This window comes from Crassostrea angulata, unplaced genomic scaffold, assembly GCF_025612915.1.
Source record: "Crassostrea angulata isolate pt1a10 unplaced genomic scaffold, ASM2561291v2 HiC_scaffold_279, whole genome shotgun sequence".
Lineage (NCBI taxonomy): Eukaryota > Metazoa > Mollusca > Bivalvia > Ostreida > Ostreidae > Magallana > Magallana angulata.
In genome coordinates this window covers 63,514-80,752 of record NW_026441832.1, presented here as the reverse complement: position 1 = coordinate 80,752, position 17,239 = coordinate 63,514, and the positions used below count along the sequence as shown (strand labels likewise).

Below are 17,239 nucleotides of genomic sequence, written 5' to 3'. Positions count from 1 at the left end.
GAGGTTGGACCAAGACAAATTAGATGCTAGAATCTGACTGTGAAGTTTGTGGACTGTGATGTTGACTGTGAAATCTGTGTTAGTATTTTTTAAAGACCAAAAAAAAACATGTAAAATGTTTTATTTTGTATGTTTTAGGTCCTAAGCTATTAGGATTTAGATATTGTATGTTTATTATAGTTTGCCCTATTGTTCGGGCTGGGATGCCCTCTTTTAAAATGGGGAGGAGTGTGGTGGTCCTGGTGATAGTTGGTACAAATTGCCTGGTTACCGCCTGAACTTGCTTACACGCAAGATGACATATACATTGCCCTTCCTTTGCCTGTCTTGGAAGACACAAGACATGCTTTATTGCTCTGTGAATTGTACTATTCGTTTACTATTCTATATGTGGCGGTAATTGCTAATAAAGATCATATTACATACCCATAGTGTTTTCTTTCTGCGGCATCACCAGTGACCTGAAGAAATGGTAAGGGATAAACACTATAATATCATCAAAATGCCTTCAGCATTTATACCAAAATCTGCTGTTCACTTCTTAAAATCAAAGTTTTACAGCTCAGAGTTTGATTTTTTAAAATTTTATTTATGCATTTTGTGTTACAAATTTAAATTTTTGCTTGTTGTCAGGAAAATAAGAAGACTGTATTTTTTTCACTTCATTGAGACATGTTGATTTACAATTTTTTAAATCAAGCTAACCCACCGACATAGATTTAAAAAAAAAATTCTTTCAAAAATAATAAATAAAAAAAGATTAAAATAAAATTTTGAAAAGGTAACCAAATCTATAAAATGTGGAATTAATATATTTCATTTCAAAGATAAAATATTTGCAATATCTTAATATAAGCAAATTTCGGTGTAACATGTTACTGACATCTTGTGTATTTACGGGTATTAGTGATGCAGAAGATCTGTTTACAAAGTCTAAATGATTTCTGATAATCTGGTTCTGCAGAGAAGGTCAAAATTGTACAGATGGACGCTAGACAAAAGTTCTCAGAAAAGCTCACAAAAGCTTTCAGTTAAGGTGAACTAAAAAGAGCTAAATTATAGCATCATGCATTGAGAGAGAACTCACAGAATTTCCCAGACTGTGACAGTTTACTGGACTGGAACCAGCATGGGAAGGAAAAGTGAATCCTGGCATGGATCCATTCCATTTGATGTAAGATGAGCCACTACAACAGACACCGCAAAAGGTTGTATGAGGAAGTGAACAGATCCTAAGGGGACAGGACATAGAGCCACACATGTAGCTATAGCTGTTGGTCACTTTCATATACTACCTAGGAAGTTTATTTTTGCAAATGTAACATTGCAAAGAGTTCAGTAACAAGAGGCCCATGGGCCACATTGCTTACCTGAGTAACGACAGCCATTAAAAATCAGTTTAAATTATGGAGTCAAACAAACTTTCTGAACAAGGTAGTAAAATAGACTTGAATCAGCACTACCTAAGGGTTATCCACACAAGATTCAGCTTGTCTGGTTGATTAGTTTTTGAGAAAAAGATTTTTTTAAAAGTTCAAACACAACACCCCCCCCCAGCAATCCTACCCCACCTTTCCTACCAAGGATTATGATTTGAACAAACTTGAATCTTCCTACCTAAGGATGTTCCCTCACAAGTTACAAATTGTCTTGCCAGTTGGTTTTCGAAAAGATTTTTAAAGACTTTTCTCTATATAGATTCATATGTAAAAATTCAATCCCCCATTGTGATTCCTGACTCCACCCTTCCTGCAGAGATCATGATATGAACAACCTGAAAAAACACTTCCTAGGGATGCTTCCACACAAATTACAGCTTTTTTGGCCAATTGTTTATCTTTTATAATTTCTTTTTCAAAAACCCACAAATTTTTAATGATCTATTTTTGATGATTTTAAATCTTTGATGATTCTAAATGATCTCCCCTTTAAAAGGGACCTGGCTCTTCATTTGAACAAAATTTAAAATTTGATGCTTTAAGCCAAGTTTGGTTGAAATAGGCTCAGTGGTTCTAAGATTAGATAAAAATTAAAAGTGAAATATTTAAGCAACAACACCAACAGTGACAATGACAACGATGGACAAATTTTGATCTGAAAAGCTCGGCTCAGGTGAGGTAAGAATCACTTAAACTCTGACCCCAATCAGATAATAGACAATCGCAAGCAAGAATTTCCTCAGTCATGAATATGCACAATACTTTTAAATTTTGGTCATAAAATCAAATTAAAAAAGTCACATATTTGCAACTTTATTAGGGAAAAGAGTATCAATTCATTTCCCATATAACTCAATGTAACTAAACACCCCTGGCTAGTTAAGTATTTTACTTAAAGATGTATGTCTTTGGCCACATCTGAAAGTTCACTATCAAAAAACAAGAGGCCCATGGGGCCACATCGCTCACCTGAGCAACAATGGCGTTCAAAAGATATTGTTTCGTATGGTCCCTCGGATGTGAAGAAGAAAATTGTACCTCAATGTGCTCAATTCCTCAAATTAAAAACATTCAAAAATTTTATTTGTCTTCTCCATTATAATTAAATGACTGTTATTTACTTCGAGTACAAACCAGGATAATTTTCCGCTGTAATATTTTCTTAGGAATAGCGATAATTACTTTATCCCCGCAACAGAAATGTGTCAGAACTATGGAAACTGTTTTAAAGATGTCGTTTTTATTAACCCGTGTCTGAAAAACTATCAAAATTGATGTAGATTTCACATTATTTATTGTATAAAGAGGGGGCCCCAGAGAGTAGGTTTATACAGAATATCATTCTTTATTTTGTTTGTACAAGTATTTAACATACTCTAATTCGACATATAGAATTTCCAATGTTCAACCAAAATTTCAGCGTCAATCGTAGAATTATAAGCAAGATGCATAGCTCACAGTTCGCCTAGGTTTGAGTCATATTTTTTCCACATGAGTTTATTACATTCAGCTTAAGATTTTTAACTTGGTATTTCCTATCCAGCATTTAAAATGGAAAAAAAGAATGGCCTAAGATTTTCAATTCTTTTATTCACTCAAGACCGGTTCAATGGTATTTGAGGTTCAAAATCAGTTTATACAAATGTACACAAACACAGTCAAGGATCACATGTACAGTAGGAGTAATAAAGACGAAATCAGCAATCGTCAATTCCAAATACGCATTATTTTGCAGCAATATTTACAGCAAATACAAATATACTGGTCCATCAAATATCCTGAAATTTTAATGAGATTGGCAGATTAATAACTGCCAATCTTTTGTTTTGCCCAGGCCAAGTCTTGTCTACCCATTTACCGGATGCCGAGCCCGATTGAAACACGCCTTTCCTTTATTATTATTTTCGCAATAACCCAGATTTGAAACAGAATTAGACCTTAATTTTTGCAATTTATATTTTCCTTCCCATAAGGATAATTTATGCTAAGCTACGTTGAATTGGAATCAGTAGTTCTTGAAAAGAAGATTTTCAAAATTGCACCCCCCTTTTTCTACAGTTTCAAGGTTTTCACCGCTTTGAATACAGATCGGACTTTTATTCCTGCAATCTATATTCGCCATCCCATAAAGATGCTTTGTGCTAAATTTGGTTGAAATTGGATAAGCGGTTTTAGAGAAGAAGTTCAAAATGTAAAAAGTTTAAAGAAGGACGGACAGACGGACAGATGGACAGACGGACGACGGACAAAAGGTGATCAGAAAAGCTCACTTGAGCTTTCAGCTCAGGTGAGCTAATTACTAGCAATATATAGGGTCACATGGCATTCATATGTCAAAATTGAGCTTGTTTACAACTTATCAAATTTAAACAGTGATAAATTTACTTTAAAATAAAAATTATTTCATTTATATATTTAGCACATCACCTAGCCCTATCTGTTTCTGCTCAGCTAAATCTTGTACAGTGGAGCCTCAGTTATCCGGACGCTTTCGTTCCCAAGTCCAATCGTCCGGATAGGTGAAGCGTCCGGATATCTGAAATGTGTCTATCGTTGTCATGAATGATAATGTATTTGTATACAATGGCTCCCAGTGTTGATACTAGGTTTTTTGCCTTTCATACCATATAGCAACATATGCTAGAGTTGTCTGTTGATATGAACGTTTTTAGATATAAAGAACTTTATTTTATTATTTTGTCATGAAATATTAACCGGACAATAATGATAACCATATCTAGCTAAATTCTTTGTGTCTCAGTGTGGTATGTGTGTGATACACTGTTGTTCGCAATTTTCCAATTTTTGAAAGTGATTTGGGATGTCAGTGTGTTTATACAAGCTACTCATGAGGGTCTTGCACGTAAAAAAGGTGTGAAACTTAATTGACAGGGGAAATCTTTTGTACTGAGTATGGTATCATGAAATTTTACTGTCCGGTTAAATGAAGCAAGATTAGTAGTAAAACGATGTTTTGTGGTAAAAACAGACCGTCCAGATCCGGAACACAGAATTCCGGATAAATGAGAGAAAATAACGTATAAAAAAATCTGTTCCCAAATAAAATCGTCCGTAAACTGAAGCGTCCGGTTATCTGGCGTCCGGATATCTGAGGCCCCACTGTATTAACAATTCTAAGGTGTCAACATCCAAGTGCATTAGTACCCTCATTCTAATACTAATCATTTTACTCACCTCAGAATTTGTCAAATTTGACTTTTTCATTAACCTTATAAATACCTTATACATCATTGTGTATGAAACACAAGTCCGGGATTTTGATTTATATCTACGCTGTGCTCATCCGAGTATGAGACTCTCTCTCTCTCTCTCAGCAAGTACTGAAATGAATGTGGAATTACAGTGAGATCAAATGAATTGACTGCTTCTTATTAACTTTAACAAATCAAATACATGGACAATTTGAATAAATGTGTCTGTTATTATGTACTTAAGGTCAGACGACACGTTCCTCGAGAATCTTTTTTGTATCTCCTCGTAATAAAGAGTTCCAACAAAAATTTTTAATTTTATAATTACTTAAAAAATGATCAAAATATACTTGTATTTGGTTAGATGCCTAGATGGTCGAGTGGTTAGAACCGTGGCCGCTCTCTGCCAGAAGCGTAGAGGTTCTAGAGGTCGTGAGTTCAAAGCCCCGCCCCGCCCGAGATACAGTTCTATTTTAGAGAATTTAGCTGTGGTGTAGATGTATTTATTTTCATATCAGCAATTCAAGTGTATTTTCAAGAAGATTATATAGGAAATTGCATATTCTGGTATTTCGCAGAAATGCCTGGTAAGGTACCCTAATTTTTTGCAAGAAAGCTTGTCAAAGTAGTTGTAAACCATTAACAAATTCCTGGAAAAAGTTATCTAAAATTGAGGAACGTGTCGTCTGACCTTAAGGATGAAAAAAATTGAATAAGATTTTTCAATAAGAATGGATTCCATTCAGAATTTAAAACAAGAGGCCCATGGGCCACATCGCTCACCTGAGGAACAATAGGTATGATAAAATCAGCTTAATGGAGTCATAATACAAACTATCTGGACAATGTACAACAATACATGTAGATCCTGTAAAAATATAATCTATTTTCCCCCTGCATATTCTTATGTATATAATCATTAGTCCCTTTTCTAACAGGATGATTTTATAGTCATATCACATGTTGAGTATTGCAGTTCTCAAAAACATCCTTAACAATTGTTTATATATGGGATATAAACCTACATCAAACTCTGAACCTTCTTGTGAGCCGAAGAATTGTCCTGGGGCCAAAGTCTTAACATTTATATAGAATCATCTGGCTGATAAGTGTCTGAGAAGAAGATTTATAAAGATTTACTCTACATATTCCTATGTAAAACGTTGCCCCCCCCCCATTGTGGCCCAACCCTACTCCCGGGGGTGTCATTATTTTCCCAACTTTGAAACTACACTACTTGAGGATACTTCCACACAAGTTTCAGCTTTCCTGGCTGATTAGTTTCTGAGAAGAAGATTTTTATAGATTTACTTTACATATTCCTATGTTAAAATTTGACCCCCCATTAAGGCCCCACCCTACACCCGGTAATCATGATTTTCACAACTTTGAATCTACACTACCTGAGGATGTTTCACACAAGTTTCAGCTTTCCTGGCTGATTAGTTTCTGAAAAGAAGATTTTTAAAGATTTACTCTATATATTACTTTGTGAATTTTCGACCTCCAATTGTGGCCCCACCCTACACCCAGGGGTCATGATTTTCCCAACTTTGAATCTACATTACCTGATGATGCTTCCACATAAGTTTCAGCTTTCCTTGCTGATTAGTTTCTGAGAAGAATAGTTTTAAAGATTTACTCTATATATTCCTATGTAAAACTTTGACCCCCCCCCCCCCCCCATGTGGCCCAACCCTACCCCAGGGGATCATGACTTTCACAACTTTGAATCTACACTACCTAAGGATGTTTCCACACAAGTTTTAGCTTTCCCAGCTGATCAGTTTCTGAGAAGAATATTTTAAAAGATTTACTCTATATATCCCTTTGTTAAACTATGACCCCCCCATTGTGGCCCCACCCTACCCCTGGGGTCATGATTTTCCCAACTTTGAATCTACACTACCTGAGGATGCTTCCACACAAGTTTCAGCTTTCCTGGCTTAATGGTTCTTTAGAAGATTTTTGAAAATGTCTCAAAATTCTCATTAATTTCTGATTATCTCCCCTTTTAACTGGTATTACAGTAGTTTTGTAAAAGAAAGGTTCCACAATTTTGACATTTTATTACAGTTTAGTCATTGCAGTAATAAACAGAGCTGATAAACTGTAAAATTATTAGAAGGTAAAGAGAAGAACTAGGTACGGTCTCCTTAAGAATTGGCACGTTTTTTTTATGGGAAAAAATATATTGCGATTCCGATATGTTGTCCGCATATAATATAAAGAGGAGGTCATAATAACTTGTAATACCATGTTAGAATTGGCCCATTTATGCGCATGCGTAGGAAATGATCCATCAAAGTAATGGCGATATGCCATTTTATGGCCTTTTTACTGGTCAATCTGATGTAAATGAGTTAAATTGATCACCTCGACCTCGTCGCCCGGGATGATTTTCTGTACAAGAAGAATTAATTGCAACGTGTACATGTACTTATCCTGAAAGTTTCGTCCTGGGCGACATTGTCAGAAGGGTTCAAATATCAATTTTAGTTTTAGATAGTCGCTAATCGTAATGCAATTTGGAGTAACCACTTCTCGTATTTCGTCTATTGAAGCAAAAATGAGATCAAATTTCGGTCAAATTTCGGTCAATAATCATCCATTTTTTTTTGTGTAAGAGCATTTTTATCTGTTAATTAACACAATAATAAAAACACAATCCAGATAAAACCGAGCCATTCCGACGGAGGGGATGCCATTTTGGTTGTTATGGATGCTGTAAACAATGTTAATCACAAAAATGTTGAATGTCTTTTATGAACGGGGGAGGGGGGGTGTACTAGAATATAGAGCTGATGGGCATTATTAAACTTAAATATTTAAGCATACGATTCATTTTACTGATAAAAAAAAAAAATGATTATAAACGAATAATTGAATATATCAATATATATAAGTATTCAGGGTCTTCAGCATACCCTAGGTACATGTATAAGTTCTGCATACCAGCCCATTTTTTTTAAGTAACTTAAAGATATGGATTTTCAGCATGGGTTTAACTTAAAAATGACCCCCCTCCCCTCCAAAAAAAAAAATTCAGCTTTTTTAAATTTTACTTATTCTTTGTGAAAATAAAAGTCAGGGCAGAATTCAAACTCATGACCTGCAGGTTGGTAGATGGAAGCCATGTTGTGATGTACTTAAGCTGTCATAAAAATCATTCACAGGGTGTTGAGGATCCTTAGTTAAATCATATCTAATATCTCTTCATGTATATTTGAAAACAAGTGAAAAGCTGTCAATGTGACAGCAAACCGGGTTTTCTTTTATGTAAACTGTATCCATAATCCATGTCAACCCTTATCCAGTGAAATGGAGTACCCTACATGTATATGCAACATTTTGCCAAAAAATGACTAAGTTCAAAAGCTAGTATTTTTTTCATAAATTATCCAAAATCAAAATCCTAGCAATATGCACACCTCTGATATATGTACAATTGATCTGCAAAAGAACAACTTCCTATCTTGAGAACTATAGGAGGAGTTATCCGTACAATGAGGGTACCCTATATGCAATATTTTGCCAAAAAATGACTAAGTTCAAAAGCTGGTATTTTTTCGATAAATTATCAGAAATCAAAATCCTAGCAATATGCACACCTCTGATATATGTACAATTGATCTGCAAAAGAACAACTTCCTATCTTGAGAACTGTAGGAGGAGTTATCCGTACAATGAAGGTACCCTATATGCAACATTTTGCCAAAAAATGACTAAGTTCAAAAGCTATTATTTTTTCGATAAATTATCGGAAATCAAAATCCTAGCAATATGCACACCTCTGATATATGTACAATTGATCTGCAAAAGAACAACTTCCTATCTTGAGAACTGTAGGAGGAGTTATCCGTACAATGAGGGTACCCTATATGCAATATTTTGCCAAAAAATGACTAAGTTCAAAAGCTGGTATTTTTTCGATAAATTATCGGAAATCAAAATCCTAGCAATATGCACACCTCTGATATATGTACAATTGATCTGCAAAAGAACAACTTCCTATCTTGAGAACTGTAGGAGGAGTTATCCGTACAATGAGGGTACCCTACATGCAATATTTTGCCAAAAAATGACTAAGTTCAAAAGCTATTATTTTTTCGATAAATTATCGGAAATCAAAATCCTAGCAATATGCACACCTCTGATATATGTACAATTGATCTGCAAAAGAACAACTTCCTATCTTGAGAACTGTAGGAGGAGTTATCCGTACAATGAGGGTACCCTATATGCAATATTTTGCCAAAAAATGACTAAGTTCAAAAGCTGGTATTTTTTCGATAAATTATCAGAAATCAAAATCCTAGCAATATGCACACCTCTGATATATGTACAATTGATCTGCAAAAGAACAACTTCCTATCTTGAAAACTGTAGGAGGGGTTATCCGTACAATGAGGGTACCCTTTTGGCAGCCGCCCGCCCGCCCGCCATCCGCCCGCCCGCCCGCCCGCCATTTTCACCATTTTAATAACCGGATTTTTCCGTTGGAAAACCCGGTTAAAAAATCAGAAATCAAATGTGTGTGATTAATACTAAGCTTATTAATATCACCTTTTGTTTTTTAAGGATGGATGAGAAACAATCTAGATGTGTGCTTTGAAATAGAAAGGCCCCTCCTGATGAAAGACGCCCAGCTAGTACATTTCTGTTAATATTATGCAAACATTTTTCCTTAAATGTTAAGTTCAAACAGATGTTCTCTGTAACAAGTGTCGTCATAAGTGTCGGAAAGTCAAAGATTCAGTGACAAGGGAATCTATGTTCCCGAGAATAGCTCCCCAAGAGGAAACAGAGGATCCAACATTTGCGTCACCCAAGCAGAAGCGTCCAAAACATGCATTCCCAAGTCCCCCATCTGTACCCTTGCCTTTTCCATCATCACCACAGAGCCATGGTTACTGCTTTGTTTGCAAGACACCAGGACCAAAGCTTGTGACTGTTTCCCATCATGTTCGGCTGTTAGTGTTTATAAGGAGAGAAATCATCATTCCATCTGGAGCAAGATGCTGTGTGCAACATCGGGAAAATGGTTGATGCCGCTATGCAGCAGATCAGGACCAATGAAAGCACAACGCTCAACAAAACATTCATCCTCAGTCTCATAAAGGTATCAACAATTTGCATGAAATCAAGATACATAATAATGTAAAACTAAAGTAATGATTAATGTTGATGAAGAGGAGAATTGTGATAGTGTTGATGACAACAATGATGATGTAGCATGTAAACGATGATAATAATTTCATTTTTTAGGACTTGCGAGAGAAGGCATTCCAACAGTCAAGGCTTGACTTTGATGATGAAAGCTGTATGAATGACGATGAGTATAGAGTGCTGACAGGATTTTCTCGACAGGAATTTCACGACATTGTATTGTCAGTTACCAGCATCAACTCAACTAGAAATCGGAGCAAGAGGACATGTATTGCCATCCTCCTGATGAAACTTAGATCAGCTCTTTCTAACAAATTGCTTGCTGTTTTGTTTCATAGGACTAAATTTCAAGTAAGAATTTTATAATTGATCAATATGAAAATAAAAAAATTTTAACATATTTTTACTTATGTTTTTTTTTATTATCTGATAAAGGAGATTTTCATTAATTAAATATGATGTATTCCAGGTTCGCCGAGCTATAGTTTCTGCATGAACATCACTTATGAGAGACTTTGTGCCACACAATCTTGGATTTAACCACATAACACGTGAGGAGGTGATCCAGAACCACACCCGACAACTGGCCAGAAATCTCATGACTAAAGACGTTACATCAAATCCAGCAATTTTGGTGTTCGATTGAACATATGTGTACATACAGAAAAGTTCAAATTTTGCTTTTGCTCATAGATCATATAGCATTCACAAACATAGGCCTCTTGTGAAACCCATGATTGTGGTGACAGCGACTGGGTACATTGTGTCAGTTCTTGGCCCCTATCTAGCAGACAGTAAGAACAATGACGCCAGCATACTGAGGCACATGATTTACCATAATGCTGAGGAACTCAGGAACTGGCTTCAAGAGGAGGATGTGTTTGTAGTGGACCGTGAGAGATGCCCAAGATGTTCTGGAAGATGTTGGGATAAAGTTAGAGATGCCAGCATTTATGAAACTGGGATAGAAGCTGCTCTCAACTCTTGATTCTAACTTATCAAGAGTAGTGACAAAGGTAACTTGTAATACCGTAATGTCGCATGTATAACACACACTTTTTTTCAGCCAAAATTTGATCAAAAGTTGGGGTGCATGTTGTACATAGGACTAAAATTTTACCCCATTTTTCAAGCCGTGATTCTTGATACCACAGGAGTAGTGACTGCCGATATAGTGTGTAATGCAAGTTGTATGGATGTATACTAAATTTACTGCATCAGAAATACCTTATTCTTAGTTTTATTTCCATGTATTAAAATATTTATACTCTCTCAACACTATTTCTAGCATCAAAAATATTGAAATATCGCCAGTGCATTCGCCATTACGTAAACAGTCACCTGTTGACTCGGCGCGTGGTCAATGTTTGTTAAACAATTTCCGGTGTCAGAAGCATGCACCTGTCTTGTGTCGAACTTCACAGGGTGTTTTCAACTGCATGAAGATTAGCGATTATTCTGATTTTGTTAAACTTGATTACTTCGTGTCCAGTTATGCAGTTAAACGTTATTGCTTTACATAGACACTGTTAAAAATACATCGATCATATGTACGACTTGATAACGACGATATACGACATATATACGTTTCTTCAGAATGATTATTTAACAACAATCAATGAGACAGTTTGACTATAATTAATCAATTAAATCATTTCTTTTGATGTTGTTTTGGTTTATATCTGCAAACATTATTACTTTTAAGCACTAAGCTCAGTTGCTGGTATTCTCTACGTAATATGATGATCTTCAACTTCTCCACTCTCTTTACGAAGAGTCTAATGGTATTTGATACCGCCCATGTAAATCATGCCATCCTTTTTAAGTAAAATATAGTAACTTTGACTATAATGTCGCTTGGACCATGTTCCGATCACGAAATTACAATAATTGCTATGCTATGTCACGATCACAAAATTAAAGAGATTGCGCATGGATTATAAAATTATCATGAAACAATGACAGTTTGGGGGGAAATGGCGGCCGTTGATTTTGCCATTTTTTGGGTGCGTGTTATACATAGGACCTGGTGTTTTTTCGCCAATTTTTCGTCAATTTTGGGGGGTGCATATTATACATGAGTGCTTATTATACACGATACATTACGGTAGTACTTATTATTTTTTAGAAATAATATACCTATGTAATTATACTATTGAGTTAATTTCAAAATATTTATTAATCTTCATGAACACAGGTAATTCAAACTGAATTGTGAATGTACATCTGATTGTTGAATATTTGAAGATTATTTTATACATGTATTTCTCACTCTTCAGGTGCGATGGGTAGTTGAAGCATGTAATGGACGCCTGAAACAGTGGCAGTATTTGTCCAAGACCTTGCCAAACTCCCAGATTCCATTCATTGGTGACTATGTTATAATAGTTGCAGCGCTCTGTAACAAGTATAGGCCTCCAATTAGTAGATCATCAGAAGAGGATGAACAAGCTGCTGCCAAAATGCTCCATCTTTCACAGAGAGCAAATACACTACAGGTACTTTTTATGTTTGTTAAATATATATATATATATATTTACATTTGCCAGTGTCTTTGCCTGGGATAACTCTACGCATCGATTTTATACTATATAACCCACAACTTCAAATGACACCAAATTGAGGCGCTAGCCAGGTTTGCTTATTTATATTTAAATATTTGATCGTATAATGGTTTAAAATTATATAAATATAAGTAACAAGATATCTGTGAGCCAATGCTCACTAGTGACACCCCCGCTCTGATGTGAATATGCAAAATAAGCAAAGTCAACATTTAACAGAAAGCTGGCATCCGATTGGTACAGAAATATATCCCACAATATGGAATGCCTAAACAAATAGTGTGTTATAAAAATAAAAAAATAAACAAAGTCATTATTTAACAGGAAGTTGACGTCCGATTGATACATAGAGGATATCTATATTGTGTGATTTTATATTTGCTTTATCCAACGAGTTGAAATTGTGTATATATTCGTGAGGCTTGCCGAGCGAATATAACCATTTCAACGAGTTGGATAAAGCAAATATAAAATCACACAATCATAGATATTCTATTTATCTCATACAATTTAATTTATATCATGAAGCTTTTGAGACAGTCCCCTATATATGACCCAAATTGAATTTTCAAAGATTAAAAGCGATGATGCAATGTCGTGTTATCAATTATTGTTACCTTGCGCAATACAATTTAGTACGTCATATCTGAGATAAATTCTAACTCTTTTAATGTAAAGTTTCACTGAAATAAGCCTTGAAATAATTTTTTAGCTCTGAATAATTTTTCTTAGAGCTTATTCACTTGATTAAATGGAAATACTGATCCGTCAGAAGACTTGAATATTGTTGACATACACGAAGTTGCGAATGCTCGTTAGTTTGAATTGACTCGAACGAGGAACCTTTGTTGAGGCTTTATAAAACAAACACTAGCCTTATTATTAGAAATTGACAAAAGTGAATAAGTCCTTTGAAACATTATTTCGGTAAGTTCTTGATAAACACAACCAGAGCGCTCTGTTTTTATCGCGTCTTTAGGATGGACACTTTGATAGATAACGTGATTTGCAGTTTTATAAACTTCCCAAAGCAAATTGAAAGTTGGAAGGGGGCTAAACTTATCAAAAATCTTGAAAAGCACAGAAAAAAGGGTCTTGTAGTAAAGATTATCTGTAACTTTGCAAAAAAAGTGGGGGGTAACCCCCCCCCGCACAATATCCCCCCGTTTCCGACGCCTATGCTACGCAATTATCAGATTATGTGTTTTCCTTCATATTTTTAAGTTAAATCTTTCACAAAATCCATTTTAAATCAATTTTTGTTATATATATGCTGTAGTTATGTTGAAAGTACTAGCAACTCTCCGAAAATAGGTCACTGAAGCGTTGAAGCGAGGGGTAGTGTCAAAAATAGTTCGGACTGGAAGTATTTGATATAGCATCACCCGTGTGATATAGCAAAGGTTTATCACACGGGTAATATACACCACACGTATGAGATAAAAAAAATATATCCCACAATATGGCATGCCAAAACAAATAGTGTGTTAAAATTTCAAGCATCTGCGATAAATAGTTGCTGAGAAATCTCTGACGGAAATTTGTTTGAAAATTTTGGCTAAAAATAAACAAAGTCTTCATTTAACAGGAAGTTGACACCCGATTGGTACAAAAATACATCCCACAATAAAGCATGCCTATACAAATACTGTGTAAAAATTTAAAGCACTTGCAATAAACAGTTGCTGAGAAATCTTTGACAAAAATTTGTTTGAAAATTTTGGTTAAAAAATAAGCTAAGTTGTCATTTAACAGGAAGTTGACGTCCGATTGATACAAAAATATATTCCACAAAATGGCATGCCAAAACATATCGTGTGTTAAAATTCTAAGCATCTGCGATAAATAGTTACTGAGAAATTTTGACGGAAATTTGTTTGAAAATTTTGGCTAAAAATAAACGAAGTACTCATTAAACAGGAAGTTGACGTCTGATTGGTACAAAAATACATCCCATGATTAAGCATGCCTATACAAATACTGTGTAAAAATTTCAAGCATCTGCGATAAACAGTTGCTGAGAAATCTTTGACAAAAATTTGTTTGAAAATTTTGGATAAAAAATAAGCAAAGTCGTCATTTAACAGGAAGTTGACGTCCGATTAGTACAAAAATATATCCCACGATATGGCATGCCTTAACAAACACTGTGTAAAAATTTCAAGCATCTGCGATAAATAGTTGCTGAGATAAATGCGACAGAAATTTTTGTTACGGATGGACAGACAGACAGACGGACGGACGGACAGACAGACGGACGGACACACAAGGGTAAAACAGTATACCCCCGCTCCTTCGGAGCGGGGGTATAATAAGGGATCATTCTTTGAATATTATGAGGTGATAATTTGGTCAGGGCATGATCAAATCTATCATAAAGCCCTTCGGGCCTAATTGGATTTGATCATGCCCAGACCGAAATTATCACCTCATAATACTCAAAGAATGATTCCTTAATATTCCTTGAATAATTTCGTCCATGTAATGACATGCTTAAATCTAGATGTAGGACAAATTCTGACTTTTGTCATATATATAATTAGGTTTTTTTTTACAGGAACGTGTTGAAGGTGAGGGACTGGATAGAAGAGGAATGCGTTGGTCAAAAGTGGATGTGGAGAATGTAGCTCCAGATTTTCCATGCTATGATGAAAGTGAACTGCGCCAACTTACGCTCGGGGTATATCAGCTGCGCATGGCCCTCTCCTATGCTCAGGAACACACTGACGCAGAAGGTGGATTTGAAATCCTCATCAATGACAAGATTCCTGGATTGTTATGCGCCAAATTTTAAAGCAGACATATATCCGAAAAACAGTACAGATGCTGGGTCAGTTTCTGTGATGGAGTGGTTGATGGATGGTTTTGCAAATGTAAAGCTGGCACCAGAGTTGTTGGGATGTGTGGCCATGTTACCAATGTTATCTAGTATCTCTCTTTTGGACGATATCAGAATTCACTAAAGGGGGTTCGAAACTGGACTGCATCACTGGAAGACGCCTCTAACATCCCTGCCATCATTCATGAATCGGACAGTGATGAAGATGAGAATTGTGTTGAAGAGTGAGAGAAGAAAGAGGAAAGTAAGAAAGAAGTTGTTTTGTGTACGAGAGCAGAGAGAGAGAGAGAGAAAGAGAGAGAGAGAGAGAGAGAGAGAGAGAGAATACATGGTTGGAATTGGTTTGCCTTTGATTTGAACTTTTGTTACCAGGGTAGTTGTCATTATTTGTGAATTTAAGTGCTACATGTATAATGTATTTGTTATTTAATTTCCTTGTTCAATAAACTTGTTTTCTTCATTTTAGTGTCTTTCTTTGATTTTTTTAATTTTGATAGAAAATAAAATCTCATCATTTTTTAATATTAGTATTTATAACAATGAAAAAAATCTTGAAAGAAAAAAATCAAGCGCAAAAAGGTCATATGCAATAAACGTATTAAGCCTAGTTAGTGGTTTTATGTTTTAGTTCAAATATACTTTTTTATAATCAAATATCCATACCATAAAATATGAAATAAGATATTATTTTTACTGTAAATGACTTTAAATTCTAGCTTAATGTGCTTTGTCAGGCAAAAATCTGCATTCCTGCGATATGACAAAGGCAACTTAACATGCAATTTTCAAGGGTTCTTTGTAATTCATGGAATTCAAATCTATATTCTATAAAGTAGAGATGTCCATTAAACATCTGATGCATTTTCATCAAATTTCATAACTGTTTTGGATTTCAACCAAAACATTACCTAGTTCTTCCTTGACAAAGTCACAAACCTAAAAAGGTAATTATTCTGGTTTGAGACCACAAATATGCCTCACAGTAAAATGACAAAGAATAATATTGTAATAATTTTACCTGCATCATAAAGAAAAATGCCTATCATGATGGATCAGATGGTTAGGGACTCTCTGTCAGCATAATAAAGGGACAAAATGACCTCATTGCCCTGGTGCCTCCACCTCCCAAGACAAAGGCAGCAAACAAATGAAAATCCTCCTAAGTGCACAAATGAGAGAAATTCAGTGTTACAACTCATGCATTATCGATACATCAATTTGGTATAGTACACAAATGCATTTTCAATTAAGGCAGTAACGTTAGCATTCGGCTTCATAGCTCCGGGCCTACGGCCCTAATTTTGTTCAGCAATGAGGGACCTCTTGAATAAAAGCTCATCAAATTGTTTCTCTCCCATTAAAATCTCATGATTTAAAGTCAGATTCGTTTTCCATCAAAATGGGTCTATATTGCAAAACTCCTATAATAAAATTAAACGTAATAATTTTTACAGTTTTGGAAAGGGTGTATATCAAACAATTCCAATTCTTTCCTTCAAATAACTTTGAATCTACACTTCCACACAAGTTTCAGCTTTCCTAGCTAATTAGCTTCCGAGAAGAAGATTTTTAAAGACATACTCTATATATTCCTATGTTAAAATTCAACCCCCCAATAAGGCCCTACCCTACCCCCAAGGGGTCATGATTTTCACATCTTTGAATCTGCATTACCTGAAGATGCTTCCACACAAGTTTCAGCTTTCCTGAGTACTTAGTTTCTGAGAAGAAGATTTTTAAAGATTTAAAGGTTAACTCTATTATATTCGTATGTAAAATTGGAACCCCCCACCCCCCCCCCCCCCCCCATTGTGGCCCTACTCTTGCCCCCAGGGATCATGATTTTCACAAGTTTGAATCAACACTACCTGAGGATGCTTCCAAACAAGTTTCAGCTTTCCTGCCTTATTAGTTTCTGGGAAGAAGATTTTTAAAGATTTACTCTATATATTCCTATGTAAAATTCAACCCCCATTGTGGCCCCACCCTACCCCTAGGGGTCAAAATTTTCACAAC

General features: G+C 35.4%; 1 long non-coding RNA gene across 2 annotated transcripts in view; it reads right to left on the bottom strand.

The window, feature by feature from the left end:
* LOC128170016 (uncharacterized) overlaps positions 1–16,845 on the bottom strand; it is a 45,062-nt gene extending 28,217 nt beyond the window's left edge. For both annotated transcript variants that reach the window (XR_008241646.1, XR_008241647.1), the window contains exons 1-4: positions 16,242–16,845; positions 4,680–4,780; positions 1,088–1,187; positions 427–461 (exon numbers count right to left, since the gene is read on the bottom strand). This is a non-coding gene — a long non-coding RNA (uncharacterized LOC128170016). The remainder of the gene's footprint in view (positions 1–426; positions 462–1,087; positions 1,188–4,679; positions 4,781–16,241) is intronic.
* Positions 16,846–17,239: the final 394 nt, after the last annotated feature.